The 24,132-nt window shown below is 48.4% G+C and overlaps 1 protein-coding gene across 13 annotated transcripts in view; it reads right to left on the bottom strand.

The window, feature by feature from the left end:
- Nucleotides 1-24,132, bottom strand: part of FRMD6 (FERM domain containing 6) — a 285,594-nt gene that overhangs the window by 55,779 nt on the left and 205,683 nt on the right. For 3 of the 13 annotated variants that reach the window (XR_011428937.1, XM_023625222.2, XM_023625228.2), the window contains exon 1: nt 12,711-12,844. The exons of 5 other annotated variants lie outside the window; for them this stretch is intronic. The gene's annotated coding sequence lies outside the window, so the exon portion shown is untranslated. Of the gene's footprint in view, nt 1-6,544; nt 6,638-9,404; nt 9,536-10,511; nt 11,572-12,163; nt 12,334-12,710; nt 12,845-24,132 lie in introns of those variants that run through there. 5 more of the 13 variants (XM_070242940.1, XM_070243014.1, XM_070242994.1 and 2 more) reach the window with 4 other exon arrangements.

The raw sequence follows: 24,132 nt of genomic DNA, 5'->3' as shown, positions 1-24,132 counted from the left end.
GAAAGAAAGGTAAGACCAACATAAACTCTTTTCTAAGAAAATGTGATGTCCACAATCACTCATTCCTGGGCCACAGGGCTAAGCATATCAGCTCAAAAGGTCAGAAGCCCACGTCAAGACAACTCCTCGCAGACAACCTGATCACAACAGAGGACACCACCACTTGTCAAGCCAAGGAGAAAAAAATGCAGGATGGATGAAACGGGCATTTCCAAAGGAAAAAACCTGTGCCGTGGTCACCACAGGAAGCAGAGGAAATGCGTGCACACTCTCCCTGCATTATGCTCACGTGGCACGAGGACAAGAAACCCTGCTCTAAAGCAGCCTGGGAAGATACCCCAAACTAAGGCATTTCAAGAGGGACATCTCCTTCTTGCAAGGAGAAATCACAGATCACTTGTAACACTGCATTCCAATGTTAATTTCTAAAACCCAATCTTTACTTATGGTCTTTTGAACGTTTAAGGAACAAAGTTTTTATTTTTCATAGCCTTTTGAAAATTTAAGCAACAAAATGTATATTTTTCAATGCCAACATTAAATCTGAATACATATCACTGTTATGGGAAAAGTTTTATTTTATTTATATGTCAGACTTGGAAGATAGGCAAATGGGTTTTCCTAAACACATTTCTGTTACATTTTTACGGCTCAAGTGCCTCCCTGACTTGCTGAAGGTTGAAATCTAGATGGCGGTTCTCTTGCCTCATAAAGGTCTGAAAGAACGAAGCTGCATGCTGTGGGGCTTAAGTCAAGAGCCCTTTTCTCCTAGGAGCTGTGGCAGAGTTCAAAGGAGGGAGAGATGTAGTACCTTGTCCGTCCTCAAACAGCTTCCTGCTCCCTGGGAGGATGTAACTCGCTTCCTAACACAGACAAAGCATCACACCAGGCAGAGACATGCCAGCAGGAGCCACCACTACCACATGCCTGGTCTAGCCCAGAAGAAGGGACTCTGCTGAGTAACCACCTCCCAGACCCAAACAAACCCTCACGCGTCCCAGCCCCTTGGCAGTTGAGAATATATTTCAAAATCTCAACAGAAAATAGATTATATGTGAAAATGCATTAATTTAGATCCTATATACTGATCACAAATTCCCTGAAAACTTATTGGTCAGAAACGCAAGTCTACATCAAGAATCCATAAGCCAATTAAAGAAAATTTGTTTTATAAAATTAGACAACTTCCATCAGCTTTCCCTGTGAGGTTTTACGCTATGATTGAAATTCACAAAAACTTCTCTTTCCACTTCTTAGACACCAGAAAAAGCAAGTATTTCAGGAAATTACAAATCATCAGTTCAACCTCCTTTTTGCAGATTTAAAATGAATGTGAGCTCAGTTAACGAACACTTGACGTTAAAAAATTTTATTTTAAAAAGATTTATTTGGAATTTATTTAAATTCTACATGACACAACACTTCTTAAAAACTATTCTGTGATCTGATTTTCTTAAATTCCTTTAAGATCACATTTGAAAATCTTGGGTTTATTTGAACTAAAACTTCCTTAAGTATGTTAAATTTTCCGAATCTCCTTCTATAATTACAAGTAACAGGAGTTTCTCAACAGAAATTTCAGAAATGGCACCATCGCAGCTGATCTTTGCTTCAGTGTGACACTCAACTATGCAAAACATTAACTTTACCACTATATTTAGATAGGTTTAGTTAAGTATAGAATTCTATTTTCTTTGGGGAAAAAACTCTTAAAGCATCTCTGACTGTTGTGATAAAAAATATGCAACCACACAAAATTCCACTCTGATTTTTGGCTCACGTACATCATTAACTTTACTGCTGAGGTTTTTCATGACACCATATTACTTCAGCCTAAGATCAGGCTGATAAACCATTAATATTTTTCAGTCATGGGCTTGGAAGTATAGAATAAAGGTACTGTCCATCAGTTACTCTTGAGGGAAAATATCCCTCAAGCCCTATTTAAGAAGTAGATTTTATACAAGATTTTGATATTTTCTAATTATTCTACAGCATCGTTATGGTCACAGATTACCACCCACTGGAAGCTAAATCTAAACAATAGTTAACTTAGTAAATCTAAAATTTGCTGGCACTAGCAAATTATAAGATATGGCTGTTGCCCTCGAGAAACCTCTAACAGAGGTGCGGATCTGGAAAACGTAAATAAAAAGACAACTGCACAAAGCAGCGTGCGCGAGATTCCAACGACGTGACACCGGCAACGCGCAGCTCCACTCGGTGGAAGAGGAGGTGGCAGGACCCGGACTGAGGGTGTCCCTGTTTGAAGGGACAGCGAGAATTATTCGGCCAGACTTAGGAGCTCTGAGAGGACCCTGGAAAATAAGTGTCTACGACTCAAGGACAGCAAACGCGCCCATGACCACAGGGGCAGCAACAAGGAGTAAAGCCTGCAGGATGGAAAACACCAACGGCCACTTGGTCTCAAGGGTGGGGCAGGAGGATCTTCGAGGGGGACTATGGGGGACTGCAGAGCACACGACCCGTGTAAAAGGGGAAGCAATCTTTCTCCAAAAGATCACAGCCACACTTTCCAGTTTTTTAAAAGGTGTAAAATTCAATTTTTTTTAATGCAAAATTTCTCAATTTTCAAATGCTGGCAAATAAACGTTTCATGTGTTAAAAAACAAAATATGTCTGCAGCCAATCTTGCTGGTGGGCCACCGTGTGCAGGTCTGGGTTGGCACGTTGAATTCCATGCTAAGAAGTCTGGACTTCATCCTGCAGTCACCGACTTCAGAGACTTAACGTTTATTTCAAGATTTGCTTAGCTTTATACCTCTGCACACTCCAGTTTACCGTGTGCAACACTTGGCACTGACAAATTATTTCACACTGGCCCTGTGTGAGGATTTCTCTGTTACAAGTCAATTATGTTCATTTAACTAACTGTACAGTGACTTACAAGTTTCAGCTGAAAAAACAGTCACAGCGATACTAATAACACAGTGTCGACGTGGCGGTCAGAGAACGCTGACGTGATGCGTATAGACCACAACCCGCTGGAAACACACTTAGAACCACTGGAGCTCCACGTCTCAAAAACACGCTCCGTAACCCACTGCAAATGAAGTCTTTGCCCTTTCCAGCATTTTCCTGTAATTAGCAACTTTCTAAAGACTATTACCATAGTTTCCTTTATTACCAAACACTTGAACACATGTAATAAAAGTTTTAATTCTATCAGTCACTGTAAGCTTTTAACTATCCAAAAACAACATTTACGCATTAAAGGCCTATGCGCTAGCATTTTAACAGGCTTAGAGAAAGAAAAGATAATTAGCATCAGGGACTTGTTGATTTGTCTTGATGACAGTGTTACAAAAAGTCAGTGCTGTAATTCAAAGGTAACTCCCAGAAGAAAAAATTCTTGGTGCATAATTATGATATAAAAACAGCACTCTGAAAATTGCTTCATCGCATGCTTTGAAATAATATTCACAATGACAGCCAGCAACAAATTATAGAAGAAACCTTAAACAAGCCACGCTTCTATTATTTGACTTGCTCTGGCTCTGGGGAACCCCTAACCCAAGCCATCCACTCTGTGAATGGAGGCTTCCAGGCCAGCGGGCACGACTACGTGTGCACAGGTCAGCTCACGTCTCCCTCGGGCCCTGCTGCATCCTTTCCACACAAAAGGATCAATGGGTTGAATTAAAGAACGTGCCTTTATTAGAAAAAACAGAAGACAACACAAAGTGACAGTGCTTCCAGGATATAGTTTTCACCCAGAGGGATTCAATAAAAAATAAAAAACTGCATTTCTATTTCAAAGGAAACAGACTACAATCTCACTCTAGAGCTGCACCAATGACAACCAGGGGAGGATCAGGGCCGCTCACCCTCAGGGCGCCCAGCATTCCCAAGTCCCACCCACCCCCGTGCTCCATCCCACATACTGAAACGTACTCACATCCAATACCGAATATTTATATATAACAGAAGAAGCGGAACTAGAAATAAGAGTCATCTTTCATAAGCTTTTCATTCTCTCCTGAGCCCATTCCAGTTGGGTTTTTTCCCTGCCCCGCCACTGATACGCTCTTGTCAAGGTCACCAATGACCTCAAAGTTGCTAATCCCGCGAGCAGTGCTCAGTGTGGCCTCTCTGGCCTCTCAGCAACCCCAGCAGCTGACTCACTCTCCTCCCTGGAGGCTATCCCTGACTTCAGGGATGTGCTTCTACCTTCCCTCGGGGCTCTGGCTGCTCCTTCTCAGTCTTCTTCATGTCCTCCTTATCAGCTCAGCCTCCAAAGACGGACGCGCCTGAGGCTCAGCCCAAGTCCCTTACCACAGGCAGCAAAGTAACTCCTAGTTTCTTCTCCCCACCGTGAAGGTCCACAGAATCAACAACATCTTCCAACAACAACACTGTTACTTAGGGAACGGAGACATTTAATTAGGTCTCCTATGTCGGAAATTTGTGCATAATACCTTTGGCTTAAAATGCTTTCTTAGGAGATTTCTTCTCTCCTCTACAAACTGTCAACACTGATACAACCCAAGGCTTGGTCCATGGACTTCTCCTGTCTACACACACTCCCTAAGCGAACTCATCCAAATTCTGTTGGTGACTTGCAAACTTGTATTTCCAGCTTGGACCTCTTCCTTAAACTCGGGATTCCTGTATCCAACAACCCACTCAACTTCTCCACTTGGAAGTCAGACGCAACCTGTTCAAAACAGCTCCTGGCCATCTTTCCCAAACCGCTCCTCCAGCAGATCCCATCTGGTTCCGGGCAGCTCCCTCTTTCTGCAGGAAGCCTTGGGTTATCCTCACTCTGATCTCTTACGCACACGCCTCAAACACATTCAGGAAATCTTATTGGTTCGACCTACAAAATAAATCTTGGTCATTCCTCACCACCTCCTCCACTGCTACCAGCACCTCTCAACTGAGTTATTGCCAACGGCTGCCAACTCGTGTCCCTGCTTGCACTCTTGACCACCCGCTCCATCCTCCTATCTCAACACGGCAGCCAGTGATTCCACTAAACCGCCAGTCAAATCACCTTGCTGCTCCGCTCAAAACTCTCCAATGAGTCCCCATTTCACTCAAAGCAAAAGCCAAAGTCCTTACAATGATCCACCAGGCGGGCCCCATACAAAGTGCTCCCAAACCTCTTGGGCCTCCTCCGCTCCGGCTCTGTGGCTTTCTCACTGCTCCTTGACCACACCGCGCACTCTTCCATCGGAGGCCTTCGCCGGACGTCCTGCTGGAACGCTCTTCCCCGGGCCCTCTGCAAGGCCAGCTTCCTCCCTCAAGCAGTCTCAGTGAGTCCCCCCGGACCTCACTGCTTCACACGCCCCGCGTCCCTTCTCCAGCACTCCTAGCGTCCCACACTTGGCTCTGCTTCTTTTTCCAGTCACACTTATTACCTCCTAAAATACTATAAAATCTGCTTTGTTGTGATTATTGTTTGTCTCCTAAGAGGATATAAGCTCCACGAAGGCTTTCTTCTTTATTTTGTTCACTGACTTATCTCCGGGGCCTAGAACTGTGCCTGGCACACTGTAGACATAGGTTATGTTTAATGAATTTAATTAAAAATTTAAGAATTTCAACTTCAAAGTTTTCTTTTAATAGTTGAGCCTTTTACCAGATCCTGAACATTTCTGTTGCTTCTAGAAAAGGCCCTTTGTAACTGAAGAACACAAAGATCCCAGCCTGACCTCGTGGCCCAACACAAATCCAGTGGCCCAAGGGAAGCTAGGGACGTCCCACCCCTGGCCATCAGTGATTCTGCTCCGAAAAACCAGGACTCCTATGAACACTCACCTGGAAATGCCTAATACCTTTCCACACATGGATTTTGTTTCCCCACCCAGACAAGACACACTCTGCAGGACTTGCACAAAGTATTCAACACAGTCTTAGAAACTTCACAAAGACATAAACCCTGTTTTTTGATGAACTTAGGGAACATTTTAAAGCATTAAGTTTACCAAGTTCAAGATGTTAGACAACGCCTAACAGGGCCCAGGGTCATCGGGAGCGGCCCCCTTTAATGAACAGATCAGAATGATACATCATGATTATTCTGGAGCATCCTGTGCCCATTTTGCCCGGGCTTGTAATTATGCTATTTAGATGTAAATGTGCCTTTCTAATGTGCTTAAGTTTGTTTTTCTTAAACACTCCGTTTGAAACTTTCAGGCTATTAATTTCCTTTGAATGAATGGTTTAAAATCTCAAGTTTTGGGCCTCATAACAGAACATTGTAAAGGTCTGACCCACATTCTATAAACTGTGCCAATGGTGGGGGTGGGGCTGGAGGAACAAACAGCAACTCCCCCTTATACCTAATAGCAGCTGTCTCTAAAAAGACTCATGTGAAACCTATGGTACAAGAGCAAAGGCGTGGGCCACAGGTACTCTTTAAGTTTAAAAGCACTTTGCACATTAATCATCATACAGATAAGTTTTTAAATCGGTAGATTTACCTTTTGGCATCTGAAAGGAAATACTTATCTAGCAGGCAGAAGCTGGGGGACCGAGACTGCTGGAAATTAGAAAAGAATTAGGAAATATAACTCACCCAACTGGTGATCAGCAGGACAGGCCAGCTGCCGTTGGCGCAGCAACACACCGCCCACTACCTCTAACTCAGAATACCAGGTTTTCTTGCCCACTTCATGCCATCAAAAAAAGAAAATATAACAAAATCTTGTAAATTGCTTGTAAACTAAGGCTTAGGAGCTTCCAAGAAAACTATAAATCCCTCTGTATGTCGTTTCTTTTTGTGTTAAGTAACAAGAACTAACATTACTTGATTCTGTGTCAGACCAGGCCAGCTGCTTCATAGGGACTATTTCACTTAGAACTCAAACAACCCCATGGGACCGTTACTATTACTGTCCTCATTTTACAGACAGGAGAAAGAGGTTGAGAGAGTGAAGCACCTTCCTGGAGATGACGCAGAGGGGAACAGGGAGCCTGGGCCTGGCCTCCAGAGGCCTGATGGCAAAGGCCTCGTTCACTGCCACATGTCACCCCTCACTTCCGTGCCGCCTTTCACGTTTTAGTCTTTCCTGCACTATTCTGCACTATCTCCACGGGCGGCCCTCTGGGGAGCATGCTTTTCACTGTCTAAGGTCACACGCTCAGCCTTTGCTGCACAAGCAGCATCTCAGTCTTCCAAGCAGGATACAGTTACCGCCTGCTGTAAAACTCCTGCTATTTACCTGTCGTCCACCCTCCTAATGAGCCCAAGTCGAAATTCGGAGCCTTTTCTTGAACCAGGAAAAACGTCCTTTTTCTCTGTTGGGAAATTTCAAAGATACACCTACACCGACAGTTTCCTTTGTAAGCACTTCATCTGTTAGATTTCTCATGACCTCTGTTTCAGGGAAGTGCTTCCTGGGCATGGCCACAGACCACAGCGTCAGAATCTTACTGTTGTTTTAGGTAAACAGGGATGGGATGTTTCAGAGGATATTTAAGAAAAGATAATCTGAAGGGGGGTGGGAGGAGGGGAAAAGTGTGTAGAAGAGGAGGCATAATGGCAGGAAGAGGGGAAAAAAATCTTTTTTTGCAACACCTTCTTAAGAATGAACTATTCTGAAAATATTCAGAAAGCAGTCCTTTGAAATTAGGGTTCATCTAGGTCATTTACGGATCAACAAGGAGTCAGGAGGGCCCCACAACATCACCTACCTGGCACTCATGACCCAGGTCGCCCTGGAGAGCCCTGGAAGGGGCAGAGAGGAGAAGAGGGTGCGCAGGAGCCCCAGGCGCCATCTGGGGCCGAGCGGGCGGGCTCGAGGGGGACTCTGCCTGGCGGGTGCTGCACCACTCACTTCGGGCAGGGCCCAGTCTTTCTCAACAGAGCCCCAGACACCTTTGCAAGAACCGGAAAGGGCACTCCACCCTCCAGGCAGTGGATGACCGCAGAGTGGGGCTGGGTTTGACCCTCGATGGCACCAGTCTAGACAAGACTCAGCGTCAGAAGCAGCTTCTACTCCTGGCGCTGTCATCAGCCGAGACCGTGCAAGTCACTGAAGCTCACAGGGCCTCAGTCCCTCCATGTCTAAGAAACAGTGGGCTGGCTATCACCTAAGGGCCCTCCCACTTCCCAGTTCTCAACGGAAATCCGGCAACATCCACGGGCACGTCTAATGGTGTCCCTGAGGTGCTGGGACACTGTGCAGAGTGGAGCCTTCAAAGTCTTTGTGACACTATATCTCTCTCACATTTCTGAAGTAGTTTTTCTCTTTTAATCTTAAGACTATACTCTCCTTTCTACTCCAAAGTGCTCAATTTTTCTTGAGCCATCAGGTCACACCCCACATATCAGCCCCAGACTACCCAAATGTCCATCAACGGACAGATAAACTAGGTACATCCATTCACAGAAATAAAAGGAGGACATCCTGACACCGGCATCAATTTGGACACAGCACTATGTTGAGCTAAAGAAGACACACAGGGGTCGGCACAGTGGTGCAGTGGTTAAGTGCGCACATTCCGCTTCTCAGCGGCCTGGGGTTTGCCAGTTTGGATCCCAGGTGCGGACATGGCACCACTTGGCAAGCCATGCTGTGGCAGGCGTCCCACGTATAAAGTAGAGGAAGATGGGCATGGATGTTAGCTCAGGGCCAGTCTTCCTCAGCAAAAAAAAAAAAAAAAAAAAGAGGAGGATTAGCAGTAGTTAGCTCAGAGCTAATCTTCCTCAAAAAAAAAAAAAAAGAGAGAAGACACACAAAAAGAACTTAAGATTCAATTGCATTTAAATGCAGTCCAGGAACAGGTTAAAATCAACCTATGGCAATAGAGGTCAGGACCACGGCCACCCCTGGGGCAGGGCTTACGATGTCAAGAGGGGCTTCTGGGCGCTGGCAACATCTGCTTTTTGATTAGGATGCTGACTGCCCGGATATGATCACTTTGTGCTGTACATTACCGATCTGTGCATTTTTCTGGTTGTATGTAATTATTCAGTAACAAGTTCAAAGAAATAAAGTCACAGCGCCCCCACCCCCACCTGCCATCTGTGAACCTGGACAGCACAGTGCTGGTACCCGTGGGGAGAAAACTAACCACATTTCATTTCATGTGAACCAGACAAAGAACTGCTGGAAAAGCTAAGGGAGAAACTTCATTAACTTCCTAAAATCTTCCTTCAGAACTTGCTTGATGTTTATAATTTTCTCCTTCATGTGAAACTGCGGTGATAAGCTAGCACACACTACTGCTTTTTCCTCGGTCGTGATATAACAGAGAAACGCTGTTGCTCAAAGTTCTCTAATGCATGTGTACAAAGGTGAAGAAAGTAGAAAACACCTGAAATATCCCAGGAGAACCAATTTGGAACACTGAGCTTCTAAACAGAGCTCTGAGTCAGAAACATCCCAATCATCACATTAACGAGACAACCTGGCTAGTGACCAAATCCCTACCTTGTTCTGAACTCGCTGCTGGTGAGGCCACACGGGGCGGGGCAGGTGGGACGAAGCTCCCAGACCCGGCCTTCTCCTTCGGCCTGCATCTGGTTGATCTGAATTTGGTTCAGCAGCACAGCTGTCTCCTCCTGAAGTAACACAACCAGCCACAGAACAGTGACTTCTCCCCCTTCCCCGCATTCTAGAAGCCTCTCTGACCAACATGGGAGACTGCGTGCGTGCTCCACTCGAGACATACAGAGTGACCCCACACAAACCTGCATCCGAGGCAACGCCACCACTCAACCTCGGGACAGCCTGGAGCTCAGAGAGCTTGTTTTCACTCAAAACCTTCACCCGTTACTGCTGGAGGGCCTTCTGGTCCCACCCGTGGGTGGCCGACACCAGCTCTCCCAAATGCTGGGGGACTAATTAAATATTTGTGGACTCATTGGGCTTAGACAAAAATGTTTCCAGTCTTTGAACTGGAAAGTGGCCTGGGGTGGGGGACAGTCAGAAGCACCCGGTCCCTGAACATTACTGAATACCAAACGAGTGACTCAACAGGACGGCAGGCGAGGCTCCCAGGGCAAACACCCCTCAGCAGCGCGACTTCATGTGTGCAGACCTCACTTCTAATCCTTCTTTTCTCAGCTGAAAAGATCTTATTTAATTTCTACTTTTAAATAGAAAGTCCTCCCTACTTCAGCTTTGTTTTAAATACTCATCCTTCTAAGTTTTCCTTGCAATTCAATGCCTAGTATTCTACTTCTTCCTTCCTCTCACATTCTCTATTTAACTTGTTCGTACTTATTTTTAAAAGCCCCCAAAGGCTCTTCCTCAGGATAATGCGCAGCTCAAAAAGGCCCCCCAACTACCCCCATATCAAACTTTAATGACAGAGGCCAACAATATCATTTTTCCTTTTTGGGTTTTAAGAAAGATACGTTTTAACCAAAATTTTGCCACTCTTGAAATTCCATCACTAAATCTTTCCTATTCCTCCCTCCTGCCTTCAATTGTTTAACACACAATCACAATGTAATCAAACTCCTAAAATGTGTAATTATATAGCCACACAAAGACTTCCTAGAATATATATAACCTCAAGTGTGCAACACACACCCTTTATAACTCTGGCGTTAGGAGTACAGATGAGAAAACACACTGGAGTTTTCTTAGAAGTGGTGCTGGCTTTTCTTGTTGGTGGGAGAGGAGGATGGAAGACCATCACACAAGGACCGACTGTTGTATCCGAAACCACGGACTGTGTTATGACAGGATTCTAAGGAAGACTATAAACACACTTAAGACATTTTTTCTTTAAAAGAAGAAAGCTGAAATTACATAAAGCAGAGAGAAAGCTTCTATAGTTTACCCACGGAGGACACAACACTGGACCCCTCCAGTTTCCCCTCTTATGAGACAGACAGAGGCTTCATCTACCAAACCAGGGCACTTGTGTGGTTCGTATTAAGGCGTAGTAGGAAAAACCCATCTTTGTATGAATGCAGAAAACTTTCTATCCTCTGGAAGACTTAAAACAAGATTAAAATAACTTGAGAAGGCCCGTGAAATGAATTCTGAACCCAGGAAACCACCTAAGGGATCATGTGTGAACGCCATCTGGGAGCCAGGCAGCCGCATCGACAAAGGGAAAACTTGTTGAGATCATCCAAATCTAAAATTCACATACATTTTTACATCTGGACTGAATTAATCTTTTCTTGGTACTGGCTTTCATGTAATAAAATAATTGTTTGCAGCTTTTGGGGGTTTTTTTAATCCACAGCCTTAGAAATCAAAATGTGCAACATCCAAGCTGAGGACCACAAAGGATCCCTTTATCAAAAAAGCGAGTTGTGAGACAGAACTCACTGACACTAAACTCTGGACCTGACATCTCAGTCCCAAACAATTCCGCCGAAACTTTCATTTCAGGCGTCTGCCACAAAAGGCTACACCAGTCTATTATGTCATAAGTTCTGAAAGCCAAAAGCTCTATAAGCATAGTTAAAAGTGGAAATACAGTCCAGAAACCACAAAAGCTCTATACCCCCCACCCCCTATTCAGCTGGCCTAGCTGAATGCGTTTTTAAAGAACTCAGAGCTAAAAATTATCACCCAGCACAGGGAAACTTGGCTTTCAAAAGCAGTGTCTTCATCCTGGCCCGTACTGTCCTCCTGTAGAGAGAGGGACATGCTACATCCGCAGTTCAAGTTATGTCCTTGGAGCGGGCAGCTTGCTCCTGTTGTCCCCCAAAACGGAGGCGTGGGGGGACAGAGGGGCTTTCGGTCCCCTGGAGGGTTCGGAGCCCCGCAGGTGGGTGCGGTCCGGCAGCGCCAGTCTCAGGCGCTCTTCCCAGCAAGGCAGAGGGGAGCGAGTGCACGTTACCTCCGCCTGCTTTCTGGGGAAGACGTCCCGCGGATCACTCGACAGCAGGCACCCCCCGGGGACCCTGCTCATGAACAACCCCGAAGGTCCTTTTACGTGAAACGCACATCCAACGCTCTGTTTACAAACACCGAGGAGCATCCAGCGCCAGCCGCCTCCCACCGCGGAGGCTGCGTCCCCCGTCGAACCCAGCGTTCACTTCCCGCGCCCCCCGCCCCGGCCGGCCAGACCCCGCCGCCCCGGCGCCGCGGGCTCCGGACCCCTCCCCGAGGCAGCCCCGCGGGAGCAGCCCTTCTGGCGACACATGCAACACGGAAAACTTCCCCACAAAGTTCTGGTGCCGCGAAGCACCGAGCCTGCAGTCGCAGAGGAAATGACTGACATTCTTGGAAAATGAAGCCACCAGCGGCCTCTCCAACGGCGTCTCCGAAGCCCCGAGCTACAGCCTGCGGCGACGGGGAGGGCTCCGCGCAGAAGCCCGATCCGAATCGACGCTCGTGAAGCCAGTCGACACGCGCTGCGGGTCCGCAGATGGAACGCCGGAGCCCACGCGGAAAGGGGGGGCGGGCGGCCCCCGGCCGGAGCAGCCGGGGCGCGGAGGGGCCCTCGCCCGGCCCGGCCCCGCTCCGCCCGGCTCTGACAGCCGCCCGCCCGCGGAAGGCGCCCGCCGGGCCGCGTCCCGGGACGGCCCGGCCCCCCGCCAGCGCCGCCGCCGGCCCGAGGTCGCCCCGCGCAGCCGGCGCCAGGAGCCTCGCCCGGGGCGGCGGGGACCCCGGCCCGCGCCCCCGCCCGCGGCCGCCCGAGCGCCCGCCCCCGCCCCGCCTCCACCGGGGCCCGCCGAGCCCGGCGGCGTGGGGCCCGGCCGAGGAGACCCGCGCCCCGCCCGGCCGGCAGGGGGCACCGCGCGGCCGGGGCGCCGGGCCGCGTACCTCGGGGAAGCGCCGGAGCACAGGCGCGGGCTGCGCAGCGCTCAGGCCGCCGCTCCTCCGCCGCCGCGCCGCTCCTGCGCTCCTGCTCCGGCTCGGCTCCTCCGCCCGCGCCCGCGCCCGCCCCGCCCCGGCTCCACCCCTTCCCGCCCCGGCTCCGCCTCGGGCTCCGCCTCAGGCTCCGCCCCTGCCCCTGCGGCTCCGCCCCGCACCGCCCGAGGCTCCGCCCCCGCTCCGCCTCCGCACGGCCCAAGGCTCCGCCCCTTCCCCCGCCCCTGAGGCTCCGCCCACGCCTCTAAGTCCCCGCCCACCGAAGCTCCGCCCACGCCCCTGTGTCGCCGCGCCCGCCCCACCCCCTGAGGCCCCGCCCCGGCCCCGCCCCCGAGGCCCGCCCCGCCCCTTCCCGCCCCGAGGCCCCGCCCCGCCTCGGCCCCTCGGCTGCGGGCACCGCACGTGCAGCCCCTCCGGCCCCGGCCCGGGCTCACCAAGCGTCGGGCGGAGGGGTCGGCGAGTCGGGCCGGGAGGAAGCGGAAGGACCCGCGGGCGCGCAGGGAGCCGAGGCCCCGAGAACATCCTCCGCCGCGCGCTCCCCTGCCCCGCCTCGGAGACCGGCGGCCGCGGAGGATGTTCCCGGGCCCCGGGAGTCGCCGGAACGTGGAGGCTGCCCCCCGCCTGCACTTGGGGACCCCCGGCCAGCCTGCGCCCCCGGGCCTGCGCTGGGACGGGACGCCCGGCAGAGGACGGGACGCCCACGGGCCTCACCGAGGGAGCGAGGGGGTAGGGTTCTGGGCACGACGGGCGGGTGAGGAGACGAGGAAGCGGCGGAGGACCGGGAAGGGCACGGCGCACAGTCAGTGTCTGCGGACGGAAGCCAGCTGTGACACGGCCCTGCCCTCCGATCCGGACAGGACTGTGGAGCCCTGTCGGTGGAGAGGACGCCTGGCTGTGGCCGCGGAAGCTCCCCGGGGACAGCGTCTCAGTCCCAGCTTTACATTCTGCGAACAGGACGTTAGCACCGAGCGCAGGAACGCGGTGCTTGCTCTTGCACGATTGAGCATGCATGCAGAGCTTCCTCGGACCACGCAGAGCACTTTCGGAGGATGCTGCGCTTAGGATTTAAAGTCGTGGCTCCCTTATGGATAGGAGGACAAGAACTATGTTTCAGTGACCGCCTTTTTTTTTGGTTTGTTTTGTAATGACCGCCTTTTAAATTAGTTGTATTTGATTAGCAGACTAAACTTAAAAACTGGGTAACAGTAGTTGATTACAGTGTAGGCATTTAAAAGGGGGAAGATTACACTTTTTTCCTCCTTTTAATCTTCTGTATGCATTCAGAATGCAAGCATATTTAACGCTAGTTGGTAAAGTCTTAAACTGACGTCTACTGGGATAATCCAGCATTTCATCTGTAAGATAAATGAATAATATATTACTATCTTGGAAAACAGTTCCTAAATCTGATTTCATTTCAGGCTCCTTGCATAGAAATCTACCAGAGAACATATTGTTGGATTGTGAAACATTGCTGCAGTATAAAATAACTAGGTAACCCAGCGAGCAAACACTTAAGCAGCTTTGTTTATAACATGTGTTAAGATTGGGTTTATTGTCTAGAATTAGACTGTAGCAAAATTTACTATAAGGATATTTTTTGAATCATAATGATTGTATTAACAGTGTGAATACCACAATAAACATAAACTCTTACATAATACATTTTGTAAACCAAGTACTTTAAAACTCTTAAAATCAGCTTTATAAACCCCTGACACGTCATAAAATCCTGAAAGCAACACATAGTCCACTCAAGATGGAAGTGGAGTTGAGAAGGGATGGGTTGTTTCAGACATTTCTTATCATAGGAAATGTTTTCCTATACTTAGCACAGTAAAGAATGTGATTTGGGGCTGGCCCATGGCCTAGTGGTTGTGTTGGTACACTCTGCTTCAGCAGCCTAGGTTCAGTTCCTGGCACGGACCCACACCACTTGTCAGCCATGCTGTGGTGGTGTCCCACATACAAAATAGAGGAAGACTGGCACAGATGTTAGCTCAGGGACAATCTTCCTCACCAAAAAAAAAAGGAGCAGGGTCAGCCCCGTGGCCAAGTTCTCGTGCTCCGCTTCGGCAGCCCAGGGTTTGGATCCTGGGCGTGGACATGGCACTGCTCCTTAGGCCACGTTGAGGCAGTGTCCCACATGCCACAACTAGAAGGACCCACAACTAAAATGTACAACTATGTACTGGGGGGATTTGTGGAGAAAAAAAAATAGAAGATTGGCAACAGTTGTTAGCTCAGGTGCCAATCTTTAAAAAAAAAAAGTGGGGGGGGGGGCCAGCTCTGATGGCTTAGTGGTTAAGTTCAGCATGCTCTGTTTCAGCAGCCCAGGTTCAGTTCCCTGGTGCCAACCTACACCACTAGTCAGCCATGCTGTGGTGGTGACCCACATGCAAAAAGAGAAAGACTGGCAATGGTTGTTAGCTCAGGGTGAATCTTCCTCAGCAAAAAAAAAAAAGAAAGAAAGAAAGAAAGTGATTTTGTAGGTAATAAAAGTTATATTTTATGATTCTTTTTGATGTTGAGATACAGTTTTATTTTCACTGGTATGAGGAGATGTTTTCCTAAATACAGAACATTGCCCATCGGTGAAACATCATCCTAACCACCTCTTAACCCATCACTTTTTCCATGGCATGTAAATATTAACATAACTCTCTATTTTTGCTTTTGTGTTTCTTGGGAAGAAGTGACTCATTCCATGAATTTATTGAGTACTCCAATACACCAGGCAGAGGCTTAGACTCTGGGGCCTCAAAGGAGAAAGTACTCCTGAATCTCCCAGGAGCTTGAGGGAACAGCTGCAGTCTGCGCTAATGCTGGAGACTCGCCACGGCAGAGATTTCCGCAGGAGGAACAGGGGAAGGCCTGAGACCTTCAGGGAGGGCATCAGACATCCCCTGTCAACTGAGACGGGAAGGATGAACAGAAGTCAGCCTGGGCACAAGCTGGTTGAGGTTCTTAAACTTGGTGGCACATTGGAATCACCTGGGGACGTCCAAAAACTGCTGGTGCCTGTGTCCCAGCACGCAATTTAACTGGTCTGGGCTGTGGCCCGGGCTTGCGATGTTTGCAGATGCCCAGGTTATTTGAAGTGGAGACAACCGTGGGAACTGGGCGACGGTGTTCAGGCAGAGGGCGCGGAGGGAGCAGGTGCGCAGAGGTGCGCATTTACAGCACAGCAGCCATCGCTGTATTTTGTAATTGAAGAGGCCCAAGCACTGGTGGGCGATAGTCACACATTTTGGTGTGAGGAACACAATTATATAGAAAGCGAAGAGATGTGAACTGCTGTAATTCACATTCCTTTACAAGTGTTTCCAAACACTGGAATAGTATGTTGAGAATCGAGATGAGTTCAGTATATTAGAAGAAAAAAATTAGTTCCTTTTCATCTCTTATTTATAATTCAAGGTTATTTGGAACTCAGAGTATGTTTTAATGCTGAAATATAAGTTCTAGACAGAGAAGGAAGTCAGTAATTTGACATATTGGCTTTTCAAGGATACTTTCCCCAAGTTAAATACCGTTCATCATGTGGCTGAAGCTCATAATAAAGAAATTAAGCTCATTTTTCCTTTTGGTAATTACTGAAGTTCACTGAGAAAGCAAAACAAAATGCATTTTAAAGCAATCACAATAAATGTAAATTGATCCTTCTCCAAGGTCTTGAATGTGCATTTGCTAACGTATATTAATTTGAAGACAACTACGCACATGTGGACACTTAACAGAGCAGGAACGTAGCCCTGGTTTTCACTGCCTAACACTGAAAATGCCTCTTATTATTCTCGGCTGGTATATTGCTGTGTTCTGTGAAATAAAGACACCAAAGGAGACTTCAGTGCTCAAGAAAAGTCAGGCAAATTGGTTATCAGTCATAATCCAGCTGTCTCATTATTATGCACCAGGAGCCCTAACCAGGACTACAGGTAACGACCTTGCAGGGGCCGCGTGGCACAGAGGTCAGTGTTACCTGCAGTCTAACTCAGGAAGGTCTACCTTGATCCAGGTGGGAGAGACAGAGTTGAAAAAATTAACTTTTGCTCTCTTGGCCATCAAATTTTGAGAAAACATTTAAAAATAGGATGACGGCTACCCTGGGACAAAGTTTGGTTTCCATACAGCATGTTAAAGTTTACAGGGGACATATTTCTTTCCATTCTGTTGTGGTCTTATGTTTGTTTCGCCACAAACATCACATCCTAGCTCCTTGAGGCTTGAATGCTGGACGACCGCAGACCAGGTTTGCTGAGACCAGGAGGCCAGGCCCTGCCCTCTGGAAGGGGGGCGGCTCTAGGTGCTGCAGGCACTGCTGCGGGAGAATCGCCCTGCAGAGCTGCAGTGAGCTCCTGGAGAGGAAAGGCCGGGGCAGAGGCAGGGCAGGGCTGAACTGAGACCCAGAGAGGGCCTCAGTGTGAGAGGGCATTGCCGCCTGCGGGCAGGCATCCACGTAGAGAAGACCGTGGCCAGGTGGAAGAGACGACTCAAGAATAAAACTTGCTGGGGCCGGCCCAGTGGCACAGAGGTTAAGTTCGAACATTCCTCTTCTCGGCAGCCCGGGGTTCACAGGTTCGGATCCCGGGTCTGGACGTGGCACTACTTGGCAAAAAGTCATGCTGTGGCAAGCGTCCCATGTATAAAGTAGAGGAAGATGGGCATGGATGTTGGCTCAGGGCCAGGCTTCCTCAGCAAAAAGAAGAGGAGGATTGGCAGTAGTTAGCTCAGGGCTAATCTTCCTCAAAAAAAGAAAAAAGAATAAAACTTGCTGACGTACCTCACCATTTGTGTGTTTATACAACGGGCCCTAAAGGTCCCTGAGCAGTTTCAGCTGAGTCCTTGATTAGCTGAAAAGCTGAAAGCACACATTCCTGCCCCAGAGAAGGGCAGCAAGTCCCTCCACTGCCCACGCGGGAGACCAGAGCGAAGACAGGAGGAGGACTGGGCAATGGGCCTGTGCTCTGAGTTACGCCTCAGGCGCAGTCTGATCATGTCCGTCTGAGAGAGCATCCCAGGAGGAGTCCCTTTCAAACACAGGTGATAAGGTTGTGGCTGTCGTTGACATGCTCTGCAGCAGTTTATGACGCCCCATCAGTGTGCGCCTCAGACACACTGAACTGGAACGGGGAGACGCCAACACCCGCTTCCAGAACGCAGGCCTTCCCCAGAATACCAGCGGAAGTTCCTGCTGTGAAATGTCTGTTCTGTTTTCAGCTGTCACCTTGAGTAGATTGTAAGCATAACAAACGCGCCCTTAAGCTTGTTTTCAGTTGCTTAAAAAAAGATGATGACTAAAAACGCGAATTTATGTGCCAGCTCTGTAATGTCAGAGGGAGACACTGAGGGCCCAGGGTCCTCGGGGGTGGCCTCCGTGTCTGGGGTGGCTGGGGTTATAACACGGGGTCCTGATGAGCTGGTTCTATTAACGGGTTGGATAAAAGGGCAAACGCGTATGAACACTGCCTTAGGTGCCTGCTCTCCTCTCACTTGATCCTACGTGAGAAGAAAAGTGTGCACCCTCTCTTGCTGGGCTTGGCTGTGGAACCAAACATCAAAAACCTTGAGAAATTCTTCCACAGGCAAGACCTTGTCATTCTATTAGCTAAACAGGATTCTTTGGCTCTAGTAAAGAGCACAGTTTTGTGTTCGGAATCAGGGGTGGTGAGACTGCTCAGAGGCACAGGCCGCACGCTCCGCCGTCACGCCTGGGGAAGGGGTGCCGGGCACGGCTTCCTCTCTAGACCTGGCTTTGAAGGTGAGCCCTGGCGGGAGGGGCTTCTTAAAGATGCTGCCTTTTTAAGACTTTGTTATGTGTTTGTAGTTCATGTGTAGTTAAGCCAAACATTCCATGTGATTTCTTGAGCAGAAAAACAGAATCAGCAAATTAATGATTTTTCGTTCTGCCAACAGTTCTATATTGGATAATAATTTTTGTCACTTACACCCCAATTTCTTAAAGAATAATGGGATACATACCTAATCTATGATAACTTTTTGTATACATAGACTTCATATAATGTACAAATCAATATAAACTATTTTGTGATGGCATCCCCTATTTTCTCCGGCACTTTTACTATCTGAGTCCTCTGTGCGTATATCCCCTCGTGGTCAGCTGTCCCTCCTTTGGAGTCGGTGCCTCCTGTGCGCACAGTCCTGACCCCTCTGTCTGTGGCCGCAGCACCCAGGACAGCGTGTGGCCATGTTTGCTGAGTGATGCATCCCGTAAGTGATGTGTGGGGAGGGAGTGTGTGCACGTGTGGGGTGTGTGCCCGCCTGAGGGCGGGTAGAGGAAAGGAGCAGCACGGTCTAAAACATGTTAGTCCTTTCCCACGCTCACCTCCCACCACGGTGCCCTCCCGCTGGTCCCTGCAGTCAAGCCTGGTGATGTACGATTGTGCAGAGAAAGACCCACAGCCCCAGGACAGGAACTACAGCGCTGTGAGGGAGGCAGCTATCGGTGGACAAGGTAGTTCTCAGACTTCCAGTCTAGTGGCCCTCAGCTGGAGTTGATTTTGCCCCAGAAAAGCTGGCGGTGTCTGGAGACAGGTTTGGTTGTCGCAACTCCAGGTGGGGGGTTGGAAATGGCCACGCTACTGGGGTCTAGCGGGCAGAGGAGGGACACTGCCATGCATCCTGCAGCGGAGGGCAGCTCACAACGAGGAGTCGCCACCCCTGTCTGAGAACCACTGGGCTGAAGGGCCTGGCCTGGAAGAGGAGGGTCTGATCCGGGGCCTGGCTGAGCCTGCTCAGGCCTGTTGAGGCCTGCGGTGGGGAGGGTCCGTGGGGGGGCTCGGGGGAGGCACTCAGGCTCGGTGTCTCTGTCTGCCTTCCCCTCGCTCTACCTGCATCTTCTTCTCAGCCCCAGACACCTGTTTCACTCTTGATGTCTTCCTGCGTCACCTTTTCAGTATATGGTGATTTAGGGGAAAGTAGACAGGACAATCACTTTCTCTGACGAAAGCATCTTTTGCATTAGTGTAACTTCTGCCTCTGGCTGTAAAATTTCTAGTGTGGTAGAACACATCCTCTTGTCAACAGAGGTATGGCACAATTTATCTCAATCCAGATATTTTTTTTTTTCGCTTGAGGAAGATTCGCCCTGAGCTAACGTCTATGCCAATCTTCCTCTATTTTGTGGGTCGCCACCATAGCATGGCCAATGAGTAGTGTAGGTCCATGCCTGGGAATTGAATCTGGACCCCCAAAGTGGAGTGTGCCAAACTTAACTGCTAGGCCATGGGGCTGGCCCCTCAATCCAGATTAAAGGATGGTGGGGTCAGAGAGGAAACAGTTGGAAACACTAACGCTTTTCACTTAAGTCAGTGAAGAATCAACTTACTGAACTAAAATTAGTCTTAAAGAAGAAGAGTTACATTAATAAAGTGTAAACTTTATAATTTAACCAGGCCTGACTAGTTATTGGCTCTTCCAGTGAATAATAATTGTAATTACTTAAATAATTGGCTGTATTTTATTGTAAAGTAGTATAGTAGATGTATTTAATAGATTAAACAGTGTGTATTCTGAACAAATAGCTACTGCCAAACATATGGAAATAAACTTTGAAAGGATCATTAGTACTGTCAAAAATTATCTGCGTAAATCATATTGACTACATTCTCATTGACTAAAGCCTTTTCCTTGTCTCTGTACTTCCTTCCATTATTCTTCATATCACTGACATTTATAATAAAGAATAGATATGTATGTATTCAGATATATTCAAATTCTCATGAAAGCAAAACCCAAGAATACCTATAAAAAGTACATCATTAAGCACCTTTTCCACATACTGCCTGATTTCCACTTAGACTTGTTAACTGAGTTCTTTTCAGTAGTGGTTCCCAAGCCTGTGACTCTGTCAGACCAACTTAAGAACTGGTGGCAGGGCTGGGACTCTCCACGGAGCAGCACACTCTCCAGGTGGTCCCGACACCCACGAGTGCTCATGTGGGTCGTCGCTGTGTTAATGCTTATGCTGAACTGAGACCTAAACGGGGAGCCCAGGCTGGACGATTTTGAAGGGTTTGAGGCCCCAGAATGCTTTAGCTACTGTAGCTCTACCATCCTCTTCCAACGTTTAAAGGGGGGGCAGGCGGAGAGTGGGTCACGACGTGGTGAGTAATCCTTTTATCACAATAAAGACGTTGATGTCCGTGTATCCAGCTCAAACTCAGGAAGGGTCGCCTATTTTTAATTTTCTGTGATATGGGTGGATATGAATGGACAACACTGTGGTTATTAATTTGGTCAATAGGAAGCCGTTCAACTAAAGACAAAGCCCTGGAGCCCACCCATCTTAGTGAATGACACAATTGTATCCAGACCCCAGAAACTTCACATTAATCTAACAGTGTATAAAGGAATCACAGTCTTGATTGGCACTTGCATAAATGTGCTGAGGGCAGCGAGTTTATATCCGAGAAAATGGAGTACAGACTGAACAGGACACGGCAGCATCCCATTTCCACTCTTCCCTTTGGCAGCTCTGCTCCCTGAGTCTGCCTCAGAGGCTGCCCCATTCAGCCACTGCACTGCCTGCTCGGGGCGTGGGCGGTGACCTCACAGCACAGACAAGCTTGCCTGGATAGATCCTATTTTGCTCTGTGAATGACAAGTGACTTCAAAGAGTGATTTCCTGGAATGCAATGCATTGAAAACAATAATGACCATTGATTGTTTATTGGTCATTTACTCTGTTTCAGGTACTGGTGCCAAGTATTGTGAGTTTATTACCTTTTTTGATTGTGACAGCCACCCTGTGAGACGGGTACCATCGTGATTCCTGTTTTATTAATAAGGAGCCCAGAGCACAGATAACTTATCCAAGTTTAAATAGCCCATGAGTACTGGAGTTTCTAACTGTTTTTAAAAAACAAAATAGAGAAAGTCATGTGAAAATGATGGAAACCCCTAGATTTAATAAAATAAAAAAAATCTGACACTATTGTCCACCTTTTTAGCAGAGTGTCTGATTTTCAGACAGCAAGCTGCGGCGTCAGAAGACTTTGAGAAGAACCCACGGTACATGCCCACCCAACCTGGTCCACGCCCAGGTGGGAAGATGGGACAGGGAGCCTGGGCCCTGCTTCCAGCGGGCAGACCCGTTTACAAATAACTATAAAGGATCACATGGGGCCATCTGGCAGGAAGGGGTCGACAGGGCAGTAGTTGATCACAGCCTTCCTCTCCACGGGGCAGAGTCTGCCTGTGCCTTACATCCTTAGACCAGAGGAAGAACAGCCATGGCTCTCAGGAAAGTGGCCTCACCCCTCTGCCTTCCACCTGCAGCTCAGCTTCTCCCCCTCCAGTTTCCAGCTCACTTGTCTGAGCCACACACAGCATAAAGGACAGAGGTGGACAGCTGAGGTCACACGAGGGGGACTGACTAGTGTCCCCACGATCCTCTTTGCCGTTGGTCTCTGTGGGTTTGTTTATCACTGCCAGAGTCAGGCCGCAAAGTCTAGCAGGCGACAGGAGCCTCCGTGTCAGCTGTGGCTCCCAGAGGGGTGGCTGTCAGCCCAGGTCTCCAGGAGGAATTCGAACCATGTGGAACCACCCACAGCTGGAGGCTCCCTGTCTGAATGGGCGGGGCATCCAGTCGCTGTGCCACTAGCACTGAGACTTGGGCACCAAGCTATCCCATCTCACTGAGTTCACGACCCACGGAAAGAATCTGACAAACTTCTTATTTCTTAAATCAAGATTTCCCTATTACTGTTTGCAACTTTGAGAAGTCTTAAATAAATGTCTTTGAGTTTCAAGAAGAGCCAGCCATTAAAATCTTTTGGATGATTTGGGGAGAGATGAGTAAAATTGGAATCATTTTTAAAAACTGTTTCCGATGGACTTATGCACTACATTCATGAAGGCATAGAGGTCCCGACTTGTCTTGTGGATTTACTCTCTGCCTCCAGTTTTCAGGATGGCCTCCACTGTTTGTAATTCCCACCTTTAAGTAAAATCCCTTTAGATCTGTGGCTTGTTATGCTATTTAACAAGAAAAGAAATGCTTTCCTCGTCTCCGTTCCCTTTTGCTTCGTTTTGATACACAGGATCGTGTGTGCAGGTGAATGGGGATGCCGGTGGTGGTGCTGTACGTGCTGACAATGTGCCCTTCACTTCACGTCAGTTTCCCCCAGCAACTATTTCTAGCCAGTGGTATCACTTACACGTTACACTTCCAAAAAGGAAATTACAAAAGTTTGTTTCTAAAATAAAAGTTTGACATATATTTACCATCATTCACTTACATACTAAATGGGGACACATCAACTATGGAGTAAAGCCAGTTTTTAAAGGATTTTTCTTTAATGGCTATTGTTTAAAATGTTCATTCTTTCCCTTAAATAGCAGGCATATTCAAACAAATAAAATTTCTTGCCAATTATTTTAAAGAAATACAGAAACTTATTTGTTAAACGTGAACTACAATAACTATTTACTTAAAATGTTCATGAATGTGAGGGGAGAGCTGAGAAGGACCTTTCCTGCCCATAGGGGCCTGGGTTGGTTCCTCCTCCCCCCGCCCTGGGCAGGGCTCTCCTCCGCTTAGGGCACAGGACGTGCCACTCCTGGTGCAGAGTCAGGATGTGTGAACAACGCCATGAGGGCGGTCGAGGTGCCCAGTGCCGTGGGACAGTGAGCCCTTCCAGCGGCCACGTGCCCCATTTTGGCCTTTCCCCCTGGAGTTTATCTTCAGACTGGACCTTACAGATAAGAAGTGGCCCCTGGAGAGCGTTCTGCAGTTTTTGAACCACAGGCATTATCTTGTTTGCCTCACAAAACAGCACAGGGACCTCCTGAGCTGTTTTCCACACACGCCAGCATTTCCCATGGTGAGTTCTCTGCAGCCGCCCAGAACGTGCCAAGAACACACGCCATACAGAGTAACAGCCCACGGTAGGCAAATGACGAGTTGACCAAAGCGAGGCGGTGAGCGACCGAGGGTAGGACCCTGCCGGCCAGCCGCGCTCACTCTGCAGCCCTGGACGTCAAGAGTTGGGCACCCACTGAAGGAGCTCCTCATGCCGTCTGTGGGGGCCCTGCTCTCCGAGACAGAGGGTCTTCGGGAGGCCGACCGCCGCTGCACCACAGAGTGATTCCCGCGTGTCGCGCACCCTGCTAAGTGCTGCGCAAGTGTTTACTTCGTTTAATTCTTACGCCTCCCACAAGCCTGTGGAGTAGGTAGCGTTATTTCTTTTTCTAATTACTTAAAAAAGATGAGGTAACTGAGTCATGGAGAAGTCCCTTGTCTCGAGATCTATTTTTTCCAGCTTTGTTGAGATGGAATTCCCATATACCATGGTGTAAGTTTGTTTTTTTTTTTTTTTTGAGGAAGATTAGCCCTGAGCTAACTGCTGCC

This window comes from Equus caballus, chromosome 1 (genome assembly GCF_041296265.1).
Source record: "Equus caballus isolate H_3958 breed thoroughbred chromosome 1, TB-T2T, whole genome shotgun sequence".
NCBI lineage: Eukaryota > Metazoa > Chordata > Mammalia > Perissodactyla > Equidae > Equus > Equus caballus.
This window is presented reverse-complemented; position numbering and strand designations above follow the sequence as displayed.